This window comes from Triticum urartu, chromosome 1 (assembly GCF_003073215.2).
Source record: "Triticum urartu cultivar G1812 chromosome 1, Tu2.1, whole genome shotgun sequence".
Lineage (NCBI taxonomy): Eukaryota > Viridiplantae > Streptophyta > Magnoliopsida > Poales > Poaceae > Triticum > Triticum urartu.
Window position 1 is genome coordinate 496230752 of NC_053022.1, and position 21652 is coordinate 496252403.

Genomic DNA, 21652 nt, shown 5'->3' on the forward strand with positions numbered 1-21652 from the left:
GTTACTCTGTTTTTAACTTAATACTCTGGATGCATGCTGGATAGCGGTCGATGAGTGGAGTAATAGTAGTAGATGCAGGCATGAGTCGGTCTACTTGTCTCGGACGTGATGCCTATATACATGATCATACCTAGATATTCTCATAACTATGCTCAATTCTGTCAATTGCTCAACAGTAATTTGTTCACCCACCGTAGAATACTTATGCTCTCGAGAGAAGCCACTAGTGAAACCTATGGCCCTCGGGTCTATCTTTATCATATCAATCTCCTACTACTTAGTTATTTACTTTGCTATTTACTTTGCCTTTATTTTACTTTGCATCTTTATCATAAAAATACCAAAAATGTTATCTTATCATATCTATCAGATCTCACTCTCGTAAGTGGCCCTATAGGGATTGACAACCCCTATTTGCGTTGGTTGCGAGGATTTATTTGTTTTGTGCAGATACGAGGGACTCGCGCGTAGCCTCCTACTGGATTGATACCTTGGTTCTCAAAAACTGAGGGAAATACTTACGCTACTTTGCTGCATCATCCCTTCCTCTTCGGGGAAAACCAACGCAGTGCTAAAAGAGGTAGCAAGCAGATTTTGGATATTTAGGAACGTAGAGATTACATATTAAAGAAGAACGGAAGAGGAACATGGTAAAGAAGAGCAAGCAGATTTTGGATAATAAAATGTTGGTTGCGTAGTGCCCACACATGATGAACCAGAGCGCATTAAGAATGCAACTCCCTGCTGTCTCTCGACCATTTCAGGCGGTTGGATGAAGATCCTACGTCTCCTAACCCTTCTTCTTCCTCGTCCCTGATTCTTCCCATAGAGAACACCGCACGGGCTGCCGGCCGGACCACCGGCCCCCACCGCCTGTGTTCCTCCGCAACCCCACCCCGCCCCGCCCCAACCCCCACCCGCGTCGAGTTTTCTTCATCCAGCAAGGGCCCACAACCACCCGAGCCCCTTCGATCGCACCGGCGAACTCCGGCGAGCTCTGAAAAATCGACTGACCCAATTTTGAAATTTAGTCTACTGTGATTTAACTAGTGTGGAATATAAAAGGGGAAAACCATAAGCATTGGGAGTATAGTGTTGAGCGTGCCATGGCGGATCTGAACGTGCAAACCGTACAAAGGCAACTTCGCAACCAAGACAAGAAATCAGAGTAAAGCAGTGGCGATCTATTTTCTTGCTGCGATAAATAAGTTGAGCGGATACGAAAGAGTTCTGCCTCTGGTGTGGCGCCGTGTACGCATCTGCTGAGAATTTGACGGTGCTGCGGTAGCGATGGCTGTCGGAGGCGTGGAAGCAGATCTAAGAGGGTAGACGGTGCCGGTGGGGCGCGGTGGACGAGACGGTCGTAGGAGCAGCACCGGCAAGGTGGACGACGACGGGGATGAAGCGAGAGGACGGGATGCAAGGATCCCGGTCCGAAGCCGTGGATGAGAGAGGTCGATCTCTTGTAATGGACGGCGGTGCCGGGGTATCAGCTCCGGCATGGTGGAGGAGGACGGTGGTGGATGGGGTGGCGGACGGTGGCGGACGAAGGAGGGTGGGGTGGAGAGGGTGTTTTGGTGCCCACGGAGTATGAATGGGGAAAAGGGAGGTAGAGAGGAAGGGGGAACCATGTATTCAGGGCGCGCTTGTCTCAAATGCGAGGAAATTTACAAACTTAGCTCCCGTTTCAAATTTCTACCACATCACAGCAACATTAGTCGGTTGGGGATAGGATGGTAATCTCGCATACACCGAATATTTGTCGACGAGAGTTTGTTTTTGGCGCCCACCGTGTATGAATATGAATTGGGGAGGGAGTCGATTTCGGCCGAGGACACACTGTGTTTTGGCGCCCACCGTGTATGAATCCGGGTGAGAGGCGGTTACGTCACATTTGGGTGAAATTACAAACCTACCCCTATCGAAACATATAGAAATCCAGCAGATAGGCTTTGCGTGGCAGGGATAGGCAGTAGTGATTTCCATCTCGCAGATTTTGGTTTCGGGCGGTTACTGCGACTTTCCCCGCTTCGTTCAAATTTTGCAGAGTGCACGTTTACCGTGCCAACTCAATTCGAATCCCGTTTGTATTCTATTTTTTCGGGGGGGGGGGTCCATTTTCAATTGGAATTACATTCTATATACATCATTTTTTTATATATACTTTCAAAAGGACAACAAAGAATTCTGCTCCTTTATATGTATAATATGATTTACAAATACAACGATCTCGAAATCTTAAGGTTGAATTCGAAAAAATTTAACCAAATTATGTTGTACTAAAATGTATGGATCAGTAATATCTACATATTAAATAACATAGATGTGCGTGAATTCATATGAGTATGCATGTTTGATAGATCAATTTTGGTTCGAGTATGGATTACATGTATCATCATCTCGAATTCAAATATTTGAATCCCTTTTCTGTTCACTCCTTTCACACCCATCTCTCTCGCATGCATGCTCCTTCAGGTAGCTATCACTCACTTTTCTCCAGCTCACCCACACGCTCACTTCATGTTTCTCCTATCCTCGCAAAAATGGTCTCTCGACGTCTCCCTTGAGAAGTGTCACACTCTCCCTATCATTATACATTACACAGTTTTCATTATCTCTCACGTCTCTACTGTTCTCTGGTATCACTCGGTACCTAAGCTTTCTTTTTCACCACCACACACACAGTCTCCACTCGTCTTTCACTTTGTCTTTCTCTCTATGGGATTCTCTCACACACCCTATATGTCTCTACATATGACTCATACCACTAAAATTACTCTCTCTCTCTCTCCTCTAGACACAACATTTTTTGCGGTCTCCTTTTCGTCTCCATCCCAGACTGACATTATTCATTTTTTTACCGATTAGACAACCCCGACTATCGTCTCCTCTCTCTCTCACACAGACACACACACAACTCCTGCTTCCACTCCCCTTCCTGACTACCGTCTCTCTCTCTCACACAAAACTCTCGCTTTCGCACCCCGACTCGTATTTCTCTCACAAACATTTATCGACTAGCTAGCCTCTAGATAGGTTTATACACCCGCACACTCGTGCTTCCACCATCGCATACATGTCTCTCTCTCGCTCCTTGTATCTATGTAGATTTTTCTTCCCTTCTTGAGACACAACCTCTCGATCGTGCACACACACACTATCGCCTCATTTTAAGCTGATACCTATCGCACACACACTCCTTGTGTCTTTGTCACACATGCACTCTGTCCTCCTCCACTCTCCCTCTCTCTCACACACACATGGGATTTTTGCAACAACTATCAAGATGCCCATGCGTTGCACGGAACATCAAGATGCATTTGTATGAGTAGTTTATCATGTGGGGGAAAAGGATGAACGAGGGAAGGCCTTATTTGCAAATGTGGAGAGGGGTGTGGGTATCTTTTTGCAAAATTGCCATAGTTTCCTTCCTATCCGTCAGATATAGATCGGACGGCTTATATTGCAGGATGGCAGGCACACGATCATCACCGACAATGCTTTTTATAAGAGTAGGGATAAAAAATAGAGTTGGTGATGATGGTGGGCCTGCCATCCTGCAATGTAGGTCGTCCGATTTATATCTGACGGATAGGAAGGAAAATATGGCAATTTACCCGCACTCTTCACCACATTTGCAGATAAGGCCTTCCCTCGTCAATCCTTTTCTCCCACAAGATCTTGATGTTCCGTGCAACGCACGGGCATCTTTCTAGTAAGAGTAGAAATTAGACATATACCACTTCTCGAATCTTGAAACCAACAACATTCCTCCCTTATCTCATCAAAACCGCCAAAGGAATATATTTTGAGTGAAACATAACATATTTTTAGTGATATATGTATTTCAAAACTAGACTTTTTTCTATCAAATCGGTGAATATGTATTAATCTACTTTGATCGTGTGGCAACGCATTGGCACATTGCTAGTAGTTATTATAATTTTTTGGACACCAGACAAACGGTGGAGTACATATACGAAGAGAAGAGGCGCACGCACGCAGTCGGCCTCTCGCTGTCTCGCACACATGAGTGTTAAGTAAAGGAGACGTTAACAAATAAACCCTAAAACCCTAGGTGCACGATTGCTGCATTCACGGGTACCGGGTACGTGGTGGAGCACCTTTGTAGGAATAGTCAGCTCGCGTGATAATTTGATCCATAGGAGTTGATGGTCGGGACCACAGGTGAACGACTTGGAGCGCGGTGGCTCGCCAGTTGCCACAGATCGAGTAGCCACGTTTAAAATATCATTTTTTAGCGGGGTTAAGAGTTCCGATTTTCAATGCGCGTTATAAGTAGTAAGTAGTTTTTAGAACGATTGGTATAGAGCGAAAATGGAATTCATACTACTACGTACCTCCTTGGCGTATGGTTGTATGGTTTTTTTTGCGATGGAGGTTGTATGGGTTTATGTTGCGAGATGTTGAACCTAGTAGTTCTAGGGCAAATACTATGGTTTAGATTTAGATGCTGGTTTTCAGTAATGAAAATCGGAAGGGGAAACCCTTCTTTGATTAAAAAACTACTACCTCCATTCTGGTTTACTAGTCCCCATCGTACTTTGGGTCAAAGTTTGTCCACGAATTTTACTTGTAAAATGTGAATGGAAAACGAGATTTTGTTATACCCAAACAAAAAATGACTGGAGGGAGTGATTGCTCTGACACGGACGCGACCTCTCATAGCGCAGGCATTGAACCGGCGCGCCGGCCAAGAGGGACGCACTCGTTGCAGGCCCGGCTGAGCACGCCTCCTCGCCGCGTGCAACCAGCTTAAGACTGCCCCGTCTGCCTTCATTGAATCCGCGCGTGTGCCAGCAACACGTCCTTCCGCGAGTTGGCAGACATTTTAGAACACAAAAAATGACTAAAATATAATTAATTTACGCATGGTCTTGACTTGTTGTGCTCGCACTGGTAGCAGGAACTAGTAGATGATTTTCTTTATTTATAACTCTCCTCACATTTTTTGGCTTTGAAGTGAATCATGGTTGTGGACATTATGTATGAATGTGCAGATATCTGTGAACATGAGTTTGATGTGGAAGTTGAACTTGGAATGTCGGGCTTGCGCGTGAATTATACCATGTCCAATGCTTCGTCTGTTATTGTTTGGAAACTAATTGTTGTTATTACATGACCCGAAAAAAAACATTTTGTGCCACATCAATAGATGCACGGACATCACAACAGGCATGCTGACTGGATAAACATTTGAACCTAGCTATTATGAAGGAAATTTTGTATTGACAACCGTTTTAGATAGCAGGAGACGCCTAGCCTGCTCTGCCTCTGCTAGCTTATTTCTGGCTTCTTCCATCTCTTCTTTGGCTTGGGTGAAGAGAGCATCTGATTGCTCTTTTCGCTTCTTCAGGAACTCAGCTACATTCTCAAGGGTTGTTGCATGCTTTCTTTCAGCCTTTACTAATGCCACGAGGACACGAACAGTTGACGACTCCACCTGGCTTGTGTGTAATCCAGCATCATCTGGGAATTTGCACCTTGTGTCTAATCTAGCATCATTAGGGAACTGTCACCTTGTGTGTAATCCAACCTCATTTTGGAAACATGATCTCGAGGTTGACCATACTTCCCTCCTCGCAGGAACTGCATCCTGACATGAAGTTACTTCTTTTTTAGATCAATACTCAGAGCAACCTAGATCCATTTAGTAGAAGCCAGATAAACAGAACTCGGAGAAGTGAATTCAAAAGGAAAATAAAAATAAAAACAGACTACAAGGTGAGAACACCCACTTCCTACATCAAGCTAAAAATGAAAGCATTAGGACGATTAAGACTCTTCTTATTACACATCGAAGAACACCACGCTTAAGAGAAACAGAAACTACAACATATACACATCGAAGAACACGAGGCTACACGAAAGTAATTGAAAGGGTGTTACTTACCAAAGCTCGTTTTACAGGTTCGGTGCAGCTCCTCTTTAACTTGGCACGCTCCTTGAAGATGTCCCGAATATCCCATGTTTGGTCTTCATTGCTCCTCTGCATGTTCGCACTCGTGGTTTTAAAATCTCAACATGGCAAGAAAAATATACTACTAGTAATACTCGTGCATCTTGTGGGCAACATTAAAGCACTCGTCTGTCATGTTAGAGCATCTCCAACAGAATCGCAACGCGCGGCGCTTTAAAAATCTCAACATGCTATCTCTACTCTCTTCTCTACTGTTATATTTATTTAATATTTAATATTTAATATTTATCTCTACTTCCTTTAATGTCTACTTTTTTTCTCTATACTTTTTTTCTTGCAATATAGGCCGTCCGATTTATATCTGACAGATAGGAAGGAAACAAATGGGAATTTTGCAAAAAGATACCCATACCCCTCTCCAGATTTGCAAATAAGGCCTTCCCTCGTTCATCCTTTTCTCCCACAAGATAAACTACTCATACAAATGCATCTTGATGCGTGCAACGCATGGGCATCTTGCTAGTTCTAAAAACCTTTCCATCATTTGCCACACTACTGGTTGCAGATGAAAAATCTACCCAAGCACAGCGCGATACAGGAGCGACGCACAATTACAAGCTGATATTCTGTTGGACAATGGAGGCTATAATCTATTACTTTTACGGGAACAATAGCACCCAGGAAATTTGAAGGGTATGTATGAACAAAATTGGAACTGCACATGTACTACTAAGTGATTCAATACACACATTACCAATCGAGGAGGAGAACGATGGTCGCGGCGGCCTCTGTGAGTCATGGTCGGCAACGGGAGTCAGTTCATTGTCCACGACGGTGGTACTTCTGCGCTTGGCATCGGCTTCCGGGAAGCAGATCTGAGACAGTGGAAGACGATGCCAGGAAGAGGCTCCGTGTACGACGACGACGGTGGACCGGCTCCAGTGCGGCGTACGAGGTCATCGATGAGGCAGATGCGCTACGGTGGACGAGTGCGCCGATGTAAAGGGGAGGATCACGAAGGCTGCGGTGCCGTGGAGAAGTCTATTTTGCGGTGGGGATAGAAAATGGGGAGTATTCAGGTGTACTACTCTGGGTGCCGGGGTGGGGTTGGCTGTGTAGGGTGAACCTGAAGTTACGAAAACAGCCCCCTACCAAGCGTCATCCGTAGCCCTGTTCCGAAGGCTATGATGGTAACTTCCCACTGCTCGAATCAGGGTCGCGGGAGATTTTCCCGCCGACCTCAAAATTTTGTGACACTAGACTCCCCGTGTGGCGTGTTGAGTGATTCGGCTAAGCAACTAGCGAGTAGTAGTAGTAGTAAACTCTGCATATTAGGTTTGACCGAAGTCAAACTTCCTAATGTTTGACCAAGTTTATAGAAAAATATAAACATTTACCATAAAAAATATGTATGATGTGGAAGTACATTCAATAATGAATCTAATGGTATTTATTTGTTATTGTATATGTTAATATTTTTTGTTATAAGTTTTCTGAGAGTTTACAAAACTTGACTTTGACCAATGCTAATACACGGACTTAAATAAAAATGGAGGGAGTACACATTTGTTTTCTTAGTTTGTAGTGAACTAATCATTTGTTGAAATTGTGAAATAAATATATTAGGCTATTGACTTTGAATGTAATGGTCTATACAATTCAATAGTTACAATCATTGTCGAATCCCAAGATGTATACAAGGTCTATAGTACTTCAGAACATGCTCAAACTCACATAATCCCAGTCAAATGAGAATCTAAATGCATTTCATAGTTATTACTTTGTAGGATGCAACAAAAACAACCATAACTCTACATCAGCCATTATAGAAGCAACATTTTGACATATCCCAATGTGTGAATGAAACGTGCAGAGAGAGCTTTTGAAGATGGAGCAGATAGGGCGGGAAAGATTGTATGTATGTGGACGAGAGAGTAGGAGACAAACCTAACGAGACAGAGAGAGAGATAGAGAGAGGAAGAAGTTAGGTCTGTGAGAAAGATGGATACATGTAATATACATGAGATGCGTGTGCATCTGGATTCTGTATACGTGGAAGGAGAAGAGACAACATGTTTGATGAGAGAGCTGGAAAAACATGGACGAGAGGGGAAGGATCTCGTGGGTTGAGGGATTGACAATTTTGTGTGGGGGAGAGAGGGATTGGTAATTTTGTGCAAGAGAGAGAGAGAGGGTGGGGGGAGGAGTCAGTCAGCCGTCGTCACATCACCCTGCTTCCAAATGACCCCGCATTCTCTAGCGCGATGTGGTCACCGTCTTCGGTCTGCTCGATGCCCTCTTTGAAGATTGAGGTGTTGTGCATGTTGGGGTGCAAAGAAGCACAAGCGAGAGTGGTCGCCGTATAACCTTGGATGGGGATGAATTGTGTGCTCGGGGGAGTGTGTGTGTGTGTTGTGCTGCGTGTCTCTCTCTCTCTCTCTGTGTGTGTTAGATATTGAGAGAAAACAAACCTAAGGAGAGAAATGGGTATTCACGAAGAGATTGTGCGGGCCTTGAGGTGGGCAGGGGCCGGGTGAGGGTGTCAAAATGTGCGCGTTGATGCATGTGTTGCATGCGACCGTGCGAGGGATGGACGAATCGAGAGAGATGGTTGTTGTGTTACGGATGCTCCTCTCTCTGTCTCTCTCTCTCTCTCCCTCTCTCTCTCTCACACACAAGTAAACTAGAAGACCGTTCTATCATGTATACACAACGTATCGGCATCTGTCTATGTCTCACTCATGCATGATCATTTGCACATTCACACCTCTCTATGTCTGTATCACACGCACACCGTCTCCACATTGCCCTTCCGCCACAACACACATATGGACACATACACACATTCTCTCTCAGTCACACACAAAATCAGTATTAAAAAAAACTAGGGCGCACCTAAAACGTCCAAATCCAAATAAACATGAACTGGAGCTAAATTCAAATATATGGAAATATTGCAGCATCAAGAACTTTCACAGGAAAAAAAGTTGAGTAATATTTGAGGATTGTTTTCACACACACAAAAAGGTTTGGTGGATGTCCTTCGAGCGCGACACGGTGACGCACCGTTCGATCGACCGCGCGGCCGCGGTTCACGCGCTTGCACAGGATTCCGTATCGTGGTTGTGGTACTAACTAATAAAAGCGCTGCCTAAGTCTAATGTTTACGTGTACTAGTACGGTTTTCTTTTAAGTTTGACCAACCTTATTATAAAACTAAAGTAAGCTCCCACACGCGCACTCATCAATATGCCGGCGCCGCCGTTGCGCATGCCGGCGCCCGCCTGCTCTGGCCAACAATTTCTCGCCCATCACCGCCATGTTGCCGCCATCCCTGTGACATGAAGCCGAAGGCTCGCCCGCTCACGTCGTCTGTAGTCCCTCCTCGCGATGCCGCCACGCTGCCAAGCACGCGAGCAGCTGGTGGAGCCGCGTCTATGCACACAACGTACGAAGAGGAGGACGAGCGCGTGCTCCAGCACGCCGGCGAGGAGGAACTAGCATGTCATTATCGTCTCCGCCCGTGCGGAGGAGGCACGCATGGTGGCTGTCATGGCGGAAGCCGGTCGCGAACGCGTCGGCCCGCAAACCGGGTGCGGATGCGGAATCTACCTTCGAGACCTTGAATGCCACGTGGATCCTGCAATCTAAAGGAGCAATTTGGGTCAGTTGACTCATGTGAGCCATTTGATGCAACATGGATGGCTAGAAGGGCTTCTTCCACCTCTTCTGTCGTCTTCTTCCTTCGCTCCGTCGAACTTCTTTCACAAATCGATTGACCCCAATTATACTACTAGTACGAACGTATTAAGTACAGTAGGAATACAAAGATACAAGCAGTAGTACCAACTGCAAGAAGAACAGTAGTAAGACATAGTACTAGTACTACTGTACGTACTAAAGAGTTCAAATAACGAGAAAGAACATAAACATAGTTCTGCTGGGGCCTCGGCACAACACACCCTTGAAAATAAACTAAGCAACTAGTCCGTTTGACACTGCAGTAGAACCAGCATGAGCGACGACACTGCCACCTACTCGGAGTCTGAGTCCACGTCCTCGACTTCGTCCTCGTCCCTCTTCCTCTTCCTCTTCGTCGACGCTTCTTTTCTTGAACCAGACATTGGGCTCTGCTTCTTCATCCAACCCTTGTAGATATTTAAACAAAGGTAGGCATCCATTGCTGCATACGGGATGTGATCTTCATCTAATGTCTTTGACTCCCATGCATGATGAAACTCGTGATGAGGTTTCTTCAGTTTAGCGTATGAAGGATCAATCATGGCTGCTACCAGGGTCAGCATTGAAGGTTGAGAGGAGGACACCAGGCTTGCCTTCTGGAGAACGAAGGGTGGGCCTACAACGAGACCTATCCGACGCAGGACATCCCTGTCGTTCTTAAAGCCTACAATAACGAATTTCACTCTTTTGTCCTTGAGGAAGTTCTTAAAATCCTGGCACTCAATGTCGGCATGGTATATGTGGTAGACCAAGCAAATGTTATGTACGCAAACCTGGATCACGGCGGGCTTCTTCCTCTCTTCGTCCTTTAAATCCTTCTCTCGTCCCAGAACTGTGGTGTACTCAACATCTAGCCCAGCGACCCACTCATCCGTTGAACTGTTGAACATGCGTAGGAAGCGAGCAAGCCATGCTTTCACCGTCTCGGATCCACGTGTGTAGACGACGATGAACTAATGCCGGTGATGGCTCTAACTGAAGGAAATATGCCCTAGAGGCAATAATAAAGTTATTATTTATTTCCTTATATCATGATAAATGTTTATTATTCATGCTAGAATTGTATTAACCGGAAACATAATACATGTGTGAATACATAGACAAACAGAGTGTCACTAGTATGCCTCTACTTGACTAGCTCGTTGATCAAAGATGGTTAAGTTTCCTAACCATTGACATGGGTTGTCATTTGATTAATGGGATCACATCATTAGGAGAATGATGTGATTGACTTGACCCATTCCGTTAGCTTAGCACCCAATCGTTTAGTATGTTGCTATTGCTTTCATCATGACTTATACATGTTCCTATGACTATGAGATTATGCAACTCCCATTTACCGGAGGAACACTTTGTGTGCTACCAAATGTCACAACGTAACTGTATGATTATAAAGGTGCTCTATAGGTGTCTCAGAAGGTACTTGTTGGGTTGGCATATTTCGAGATTAGGATTTGTCACTCCGATTGTCGGAGAGGTATCTCTGGGCCCTCTCGGTAATGCACATCACTTAAGCCTTGCAAGCATTTCAACTAATGAGTTAGTTGCGGGATGATGTATTACGGAACGAGTAAAGAGACTTGCCGGTAACGAGATTGAAACTAGGTATTGAGATACCGACGATCGAATCTCGGGAAAGTAACATACCGATGACAAAGGGAACAACGTATGTTGTTATGTGGTCTGACCGATAAAGATCTTCGTAGAATATGTGGGAGCCAATGTGAACATCCAGGTTCCGCTATTGGTTATTGACCGGAGACGTGTCTCGGTCATGTCTACATAGTTCTCGAACCCGTAGGGTCCGCACGCTTAACGTTTCGATGACAGTTATATTATGAGTTTATATGTTTTGATGTACCGAAGGTTGCTCGGAGTCCCGGATGTGATCACGGACATGACGAGGAGTCTCAAAATGGTTGAGACATGAATATTAATATATTGGAAGCCTATGTTTGGATATCGGAAGTGTTTCAGGTGAAATCGGGATTTTACCGGAGTACCGGGAGGTTACCGGAACCCCCCGGGGACTTAATGGGCCTTAGTGGGCCTTGGTGGAAAGAGAGGAGAGGCGGAAAGGGCATGGGCCGCGCCCCCTCCCCCCTAGTCTGAATAGGACAAGGAGAGGGGGGCGGCGCCCCCCTTCCTTCTTCTCCTCGACCTCTTTCCCCTCTCTCCCCTAGTCCAACAAGGAAAAGGGGGGGAGTCCTACTCCCAGTAGGAGTAGGACTCCTCCTGGCGCGCCCCTCTCTAAGTCGGCCGCACCCCCCTTTGCTCCTTTATATACGGGGGCAGGGGGGCACCCCACGGAGACAACAATTGATCGTTTGATCTTTTAGCCGTGTGCGGTGCCCACCTCCATGATAGTCCACCTCGATAATATTGTAGCGGTGGTTAGGCGAAGCCTTGCGTCGGTAGAACATCATCATCGTCACCATGCCGTAGTGCTGACGAAACTCTCCCTCAACACTCAGTTGGATCGGAGTTCGAGCGACGTCATCGGGCTGAATGTGTGCTGAACTCGGAGGTGCCATACGTTCGGTACTTGATCGGTCGGATCGTGAAGACGTATGACTACATCAACCGCATTGTGCTAACGCTTCCGCTTTTGGTCTACGAGGGTACGTGGAAAAAACTCTCCCCTCTCGTTGCTATGAATCACCATGATCTTGCGTGTGCGTAGGATTTTTTTTGAAATTACTACGTTCCCCAACAGTGGTATCAGAGCCAGGTTTTATGCATAGATGTCATATGCACGAGTAGAACACAAGTGAGTTGTGGGCGATATAAGTCATACTGCTTACTGATACGTCTCCGTCGTATCTACTTTTCCAAACACTTTTGCCCTTGTTTTGGACTCTAACTTGTATGATTTGAATGGAACTAACCTGGACTGACGCTGTTTTCAGCAGAATTACCTTGGTGTTGTTTTATGTGCAGAAAGCAAATATTCTCGGAAAGTCCTGAAACTCCACGGAATACCTTAGAAAAAACAATAAAAAATCCTCACCAAATATGAAGACCAGGGGGCCCACACCCTTTCCACGAGGGTGGCCCCCCCTAGGGCGCGCCCCTACCTCGTGGGGCCCCTGGAAACCCCCCGATGCCAACTCCAACTCTATATATTTGCTTTCGGGGAGAAAAAAATCAGAGAGAAGAAATCATAGCGTTTTACGATATGGAGCCGCCGCCAAGCCCTAGAACCTCTCGGGAGGGCTGATCTGGAGTCCGTTCGGGGCTCCGGAGAGGGGGATTCATCGCCGTCGTCATCATCAACCATCCTCCATCACCAATTTCATGATGCTCACCGCCGTGCGTGAGTAATTGCATCGTAGGCTTGCTGGACGGTGATGGGTTGGATGAGATTTATCATGTAATCAAGTTAGTTTTGTTAGGGTTTGATCCCTAGTATCCATTATGTTCTGAGATTGATGTTGCTATGACTTTGCTATGCTTAATGCTTGTCACTAGGGCCCGAGTGCCATGATTTCAAATCTGAACCTATTATGTTTTCATGAATATATGTGAGTTCTTGATCCTATCTTGCAAGTCTATAGTCACCTACTATGTGTTATGATCCGGCAACCCCGAAGTGACAATAATCGGGACCACTCCCGGTGATGACCATAGTTTGAGGAGTTCATGTATTCACTATGTGTTAATGCTTTGTTCCGGTTCTCTATTAAAAGGAGGCCTTAATATCCCTTAGTTTCCAATAGGACCCCGCTGCCACGGGAGGGTAGGACAAAAGATGTCATGCAAGTTCTTTTCCATAAGCACGTATGACTATATACGGAATACATGCCTACATTACATTGACGAACTGGAGCTAGTTCTGTGTCACCCTATGTTATGACTGTTACATGATGAACCGCATCCGGCATAATTATCCATCACTGATCCGGTGCCTACGAGTTTTCCATATACTGGTTTACGCTTATTTACTTTCCCGCTGCTACTGTTACAATCACTACAAAATAGTCCGGAAATAATTATCCATCACTGATCCGGTGCCTACGAGTTTTCCATATACTGGTTTACGCTTATTTACTTTCCCGATGCTACTGTTACAATCACTACAAAATACCAAAAACATTACTTTTGCTGTCTTTACTTTTGTTGCTGCTACCACCACTATCATATTACTTTGCTACTAAACACTTTGCTGCAGATACTAAGTTTCCAGGTGTGGTTGAATTGACAACCCAGCTGCTAATACTTGAGAATATTCTTTGGCTCCCCTTGTGTCGAATCAATAAATTTGGGTTGAATACTCTACCCTCGAAAGTTGTTGCGATCCCCTATACTTGTGGGTTATCACTTACCAGCATGTCATACTTTGGTTCGGCGGTATTGTTGGATGAAGCGGCCCGGACCGACATTACGCGTACGCTTACGCGAGACTGGTTCTACCGACGAGCTTTGCACACAGGTGGCTGGCGGGCGTCAGTTTCTACAACTTTAGTTGAACCGAGTGTGGCTACGCTCGGTCCTTGAGAAGGTTAAAACAACACCAACTTGACAAACTATCGTTGTGGATTCGATGCGTAGGTAAGAACGGTTCTTGCTAAGCCTGTAGCATCCATGTAAAATTTGCAACAACAAAGTAGAGGACGTCTAGCTTGTTTTTGCAGGGCATGTTGTGATGTGATATGGTCAAGACATGATGCTAAATTTTATTGTATGAGATGATCATGTTTTGTAACCGAGTTATCGGCAACTGGCAGGAGCCATATGGTTGTCCCTTTATTGTATGCAATGCAATCGCCCTGTAATGCTTTACTTTATCACTAAGCGGTAGCGATAGTCATGGAAGCATAAGATTGGCGAGACAACAACGATGCTACGATGGAGATCAAGGTGTCACGCCGGTGACGATGGTGATCATGACGGTGCTTCGGAGATGGAGATCACAAGCACAAGATGATGATGGCCATATCATATCACTTATATTGATTGCATGTGATGTTTATCTTTTATGCATCTTATCTTGCTTTGATTGGCGGTAGAATTATAAGATGATCCCTCACTAAATTATCAAAGTATAAGTGTTCTCCCTGAGTATGCACCGTTGCGAAAGTTCTTCGTGCTGAGACACCACGTGATGATCGGGTGTGATAGGCTCTACGTTCAAATACAACGGGTGCAAAACAGTTGCACACGCGGAATACTCAGGTTAAACTTGACAAGCCTAGCATACAACAGATATGGCCTCGGAACACGGAGACCGAAAGGTCGAGCATGAATCATATAGTAGATATGATCAACATAGTGATGTTCACCATTGAAACTACTCCATCTCACGTGATGATCGGACATGGTTTAGTTGATATGGATCACGTGATCACTTAGAGGATTAGAGGGATGTCTATCTAAGTGGGAGTTCTTAAATAATATGATTAATTGAACTTAAATTTATCATGAACTTAGTACCTGATAGTATCTTGCTTATCTATGTTGATTGTATATAGATGGCCCGTGCTGTTGTTCCGTTAAATTTTAATGCGTTCCTTGAGAAAGCGAAGTTGAAAGATGATGGCAGCAATTACACGGACTGGGTCCGTAACTTGAGGATTATCCTCATTGCTTCTCAGAAGAATTACGTCCTGGAAGCACCGCTAGGTGTACCACCTGCAGCAGCAACTGCAGACATTGTGAATGCCGGGCAGACACGTGTTGATGAATACTCGATAGTTTAGTGTCCCATGCTTTACGGCTTAGAACCGGGACTTCGACGACGTTTTGAACGTCATGGAGCATATGAGATGTTCCAGGAGTTGAAGTTAATATTTCAAAAGAATGCCCGGATTGAGAGATATGAAGTCTCCAATAAGTTCTACAGCTGCAAGATGGAGGAGAATAGTTCTGTCAGTGAGCATATACTCAAGATGTCTGGGTACTGCAATCACTTGATTCAACTGGGAGTTAATCTTCTGGATGATAGCGTCATTGACAGAATTCTCCAATCGCTGCCACCAAGCTACAAGAGCTTCGTGATGAACTATAATATGCAAGGGATGGATAAGACAATTCCCGAGCTCTTCACAATGCTAAAGGCAGCGGAGGTAGAAATCAAGAAGGAGCATCAAGTGTTGATGGTCAATAAGACCACTAGTTTCAAGAAAAAGGGCAAAGGGAAGAAGAAGGGGAACTTCAAAAATAACAGCAAGCAAGTTGCTGCTCAGGAGAAGAAACCCAAGTCTGGACCTAAGCCTGAGACTGAGTGCTTCTACTGCAAGCAGACTGGTCACTGGAAGCGGAACTGCCCCAAGTATTTGGCGGATAAGAAGGATGACAAGGTGAACAAAGGTATATGTGATATACATGTTATTGATGTGTACCTTACTAATGCTCACAGTAGCACCTGGGTATTTGATACTGGTTCTGTTGCTAATATTTGCAACTCGAAACAGGGGCTATGGATTAAGTGAAGATTGGCTAAGGACGAGGTGACGATGCGCGTGGGAAATGGTTCCAAAGTTGATGTGATCGCGGTCGGCACGCTACCTCTACATCTACCTTCGGGATTAGTATTAGACCTAAATAATTGTTATTTGGTGCCAGCGTTGAGCATGAACATTATATCTGGATCTTGTTTGATGCGAGACGATTATTCATTTAAATCAGAGAATAATGGTTGTTCTATTTATATGATTAATATCTTTTATGGTCATGCACCCTTGAAGAGTGGTCTATTTTTACTAAATCTTGATAGTGGTGATACACGTATTCATAATATTGAAGCCAAAAGATGCAGAGTTGATAATGATAGTGCAACTTATTTGTGGCACTGCCGTTTAGGTCATATCAGAGTAAAGCGCATGAAGAAACTCCATACTGATGGACTTTTGGAACCACTTGATTATGAATCACTTAGTACTTATGAACCGTGCCTCATGGGCAAGATGACTAAAACGCCATTCTCCGGAACTATGGAGAGAGCAACATATTTGTTGGAGATCATACATACAGATGTATGTGGTCCGATGAATGTTGAGACTCGTGGCGGATATCGTTATTTTCTCACCTTCGCAGATGATTTAAGCAGATATGGGTATATCTACTTAATGAAACATAAGTCTAAAACATTTGAAAAGTTTAAAGAATTTCATAGTGAAGTTGAAAATCATCGTAACAAGAAAATAAAGTTTCTACGATATGATCGTGGAGGAGAATATTTGAGTTATGAGTTTAGTCTTCATTTGAAGCAATGCGGAATAGTTTCGCAACTCACGCCACCCAGAACACCACAGTGTAATGGTGTGTCCGAACGTCGTAATCGTACTTTACTAGATATGGTGCGATCTATGATGTCTCTTACTGATTTACCGCTATCGTTTTGGGGTTATGCTTTAGAGACGGCCACATTCACGTTAAATAGGGCACCATCGAAATCCGTTGAGACGACGCCTTATGAACTATGGTTTGGTAAGAAACCAAAGTTGTCGTTTCTAAAAGTTTGGGGCTACGATGCTTATGTGAAAAAGCTTCAACCTGATAAGCTCGAACCCAAATTGGAGAAATGTGTCTTCATAGGATACCCAAAGGAGACTTTTGGGTATACCTTCTATCACAGATGCGAAGGCAAGACTTTTGTTGCTAAATTCGGAGTTTTTCTAGAGAAGGAGTTTCTCTCGAAAGAAGTAAGTGGGAGGAAAGTAGAACTTGATGAGGTAACTGTACCTGCTCCCTTATTGGAAAGTAGTTCATCACAGAAACCGGTTTCTGCGACACCTACACCAATTAGTGAGGAAGTAAATGATGATGATCATGAAACTTTAGATCAAGTTGTTACTGAACCTCGTAGGTCAACCAGAGTAAGATCCGCACCAGAGTGGTACGGTAATCATGTTCTGGAAGTTATGTTACTAGACCATGACGAACCTACAAACTATGAAGAAGCGATGGTGAGCCCAGATTCCGCGAAATGGCTTGAGGCCATGAAATATGAGATGGGATCCATGTATGAGAACAAAGTGTGGACTTTGGTTGACTTGCCCGTTGATCGGCAAGCAATTGAGAATAAATGGATCTTCAAGAAGAAGACTGACGCTGACGGTAATGTTACTGTCTATAAAGCTCGACTTGTTGCAAAAGGTTTTTGACAAGTTCAAGGGATTGACTATGATGAGACCTTCTCACCCATAGCGATTCTTAAGTCTGTCCGAATCATGTTAGCAATTGCCGCATTTTATGATTATGAAATTTGGCAAATGGACGTCAAAACTGCATTCCTGAATGGATTTCTGGAAGAAGAGTTGTATATGATGCAACCAGAAGGTTTTGTCGATCCAAAGGGAGCTAACAAAGTGTGCAAGCTCCATCGATCCATTTATGGACTGGTGCAAGCCTCTCGGAGTTGGAATAAACGCTTTGATAGTGTGATCAAAGCATTTGGTTTTATATAGACTTTTGGAGAAGCCTGTATTTACAAGAAAGTGAGTGGGAGCTCTGTAGCATTTCTAATATTATATGTGGATGACATATTATTGATTGGAAATGATATAGAATTTCTGGATAGCATAAAGGGATACTTGAATAAGAGTTTTTCAATGAAAGACCTCGGTGAAGCTGCTTATATATTGGGCATCAAGATCTATATAGATAGATCAAGACGCTTAATTGGACTTTCACAAAGCACATACCTTGACAAAGTTTTGAAGAAGTTCAAAATGGATCAAGAAAATAAAGGGTTTTTGCCTGTGTTACAAGGTGTGAAGTTGAGTAAGACTCAATGCCCGACCACTGCAGAAGATAGAGAGAAAATGAAAGACGTTCCCTATGCTTCAGCCATAGGCTCTATCATGTATGCAATGTTGTGTACCAGACCTGATGTGTGCCTTGCTATAAGTCTAGCAGGGAGGTACCAAAGTAATCCAGGAGTGGATCACTGGACAGCGGTCAAGAACATCCTGAAATACCTGAAAAGGACTAAGGATATGTTTCTCGTTTATGGAGGTGACAAAGAGCTCATCGTAAACGGTTACATTGATGCAAGCTTTGACACTAATCCGGACAATTCTAAATCGCAAACCGGATATGTGTTTACATTGAACGGTGGAGCTGTCAGTTGGTGCAGTTCTAAACAAAGCATTGTGGCGGGATCTACGTGTGAAGCGGAGTACATAGCTGCTTCGGAAGCAGCAAATGAAGGAGTCTAGATGAAGGAGTTCATATCCAATCTAGGTGTAATACCTAGTGCATCGGGTCCAATGAAAATATTTTGTGACAATACTGGTGCAATTGCCTTGGCGTAGGAATCCAGATTTCACAAGAGAACCAAGCACATCAAGAGACGCTTCAATTCCATCCGGGATTTAGTCCAGGTGGGAGATATAGAAATTTGCAAGATACATACGGATCTGAATGTTGTAGACCCGTTGACTAAGCCTCTTCCACGAGCAAAACATGATCAGCACCAAGGCTCCATGGGTGTTAGAATCATTACTATGTAATCTAGATTATTGACTCTAGTGCAAGTGGGAGACTGAAGGAAATATGCCCTAGAGGCAATAATAAAGTTATTATTTATTTCCTTATATCATGATAAATGTTTATTATTCATGCTAGAATTGTATTAACCGGAAACATAATACATGTGTGAATACATAGACAAACAGAGTGTCACTAGTATGCCTCTACTTGACTAGCTCGTTGATCAAAGATGGTTAAGTTTCCTAACCATTGACATGGGTTGTCATTTGATTAACGGGATCACATCATTAGGAGAATGATGTGATTGACTTGACCCATTCCGTTAGCTTAGCACCTGATCGTTTAGTATGTTGCTATTGCTTTCTTCATGACTTGTACATGTTCCTATGACTATGAGATTATGCAACTCAGGTTTACCGGAGGAACACTTTGTGTGCTACCAAACGTCACAACGTAACTGGATGATTATAAAGGTGCTCTACAGGTGTCTCCGAAGGTACTTGTTGGGTTGGCGTATTTCGAGATTAGGATTTGTCACTCCGATTGTTGGAGAGGTATCTCTGGGCCCTCTCGGTAATGCACATCACTTAAGCCTTGCAAGCATTGCAACTAATGAGTTAGTTGTGGGATGATGTATTACGAAATGAGTAAACAGACTTGCCGGTAACGAGATTGAAACTAGGTATTGAGATACCGATGATCGAATCACGGGGAAGTAACATACCGATGACAAAGGGAACAGCGTATGTTGTTATGTGGTCTGACCGATAAAGATCTTCGTAGAATATGTGGGAGCCAATATGAACATCCAGGTTCCGCTATTGGTTATTGACCGGAGACATGTCTCGGTCATGTCTACATAGTTCTCGAACCCGTAGGGTCCGCACGCTTAACGTTTCGATGACAGTTATATTATGAGTTTATATGTTTTGATGTGCCGAAGGTTGTTCGGAGTCCTGGATGTGATCACGGACATGACGAGGAGTTTTGAAATGGTCGAGACATGAAGATTGATATATTGGAAGCCTATGTTGGGATATCGGAAGTGTTCCGGGTGAAATCAGGATTTTACCGGAGTACCGGGAGGTTACCGGAACCCCCTGGGGACTTAATGGGCCTTAGTGGGCCTTGGTGGAAAGAGAGGAGAGGCGGCCAGGGTATGGGCCGCGCCCCCTCCCCCTAGTCCGAATAGGACAAGGAGAGGGGGGCGGCGCCCCCTTCCTTCTTCTCCTCCACATCTTTCCCCTCTCTCTCCTAGTCCAACAAGGAAAAGGGGGGAGTCCTACTCCCGGTAGGAGTAGGACTCCTCCTGGCGCGCCCCTTTCTAGGCCAGCCGCACCCCCCCTTGCTCCTTTATATACGGGGGCAGGGGGCACCCCATGGACACAACAATTGATCGTTTGATCTTTTAGCCATCTGCGGTGCCCCCCTCCACGATAGTCCACCTCGATAATACTATAGCGGTGCTTAGGCAAAGCCCTGCGTTGGTAGAACATCATCATCGTCACCACGCCGTCGTGCTGACGAAACTCTCCCTCAACACTCGGCTGGATCGGAGTTCGAGGGACGTCATTGGCTTGAACGTGTGCTGAACTCGGAGGTGCCGTACGTTCGGTACTTGATCGGTCGGATCGTGAAGACGTACGACTACATCAACCGCGTTGTGCTAACGGTTCCGCTTTCGGTCTACAAGGGTACGTAGACAATACTCTCCCCTCTCGTTGCTATGCATCACCATGATCTTGCGTGTGCGTAGGATTTTTTTTGAAATTACTACGTTCCCCAACACTAACATGGTACTCAGAGGCGACCATGGAGATTTGGGAGGCCATGGATTTTGGAGGAGGGTTAGGAGAAGTTGAACTGTTGTACCCCGCAAAAAAACTGGGAGTGAACTAATGTGAAAGAACGGGACGACTGGGAGCGAACTGTTGTAAGGTAGAAGACGGGGACGAGTAGGGCGTGCGAACGGCATGGGGTTGCTGGCTTGCCCGGTGGATAAACGGCTGCAAGCCCCCAAAGAGTTCTCGAGAACTATGCGGGACCCACTAGATGTCATGTCTACTAGACCCATATCGTAGGCTTGACGGTATAGCTTCTGCCTGTTCGCACGCCATGCCGGCGCGTGGATGTAACTTCACTTAATTCCGTCAAACGTCGCGCCTCCCACGACCTTCGCCTCCCTCGCGCGGTCGCGCCCTTTGAGCCTTCGACCGGCTATAAATGAGCAACATTTTTGCCTTTTTAGACAAGCAATTTTTTTGCCTACTCCGCATGCATGATACTCCCTCTGGTCCTTTTTACTCCCGTCAACCGTTTGCAAAGTGTTTGACAAAATTTATACTTTTTTTGAACACCACCTTATATTAATTAACCAGCCACACCAGTACACTCATTCGATACAATATTCACCACACAGGGCAGTACGTTATTTACAAGAATAACATCTAATCTATTGTCAAAGCTATGCTTAGCGATTAAGTGTGCCACCTTATTGGCCGAACGACTAATCTTTGACAATTGAAGATTGTTGAT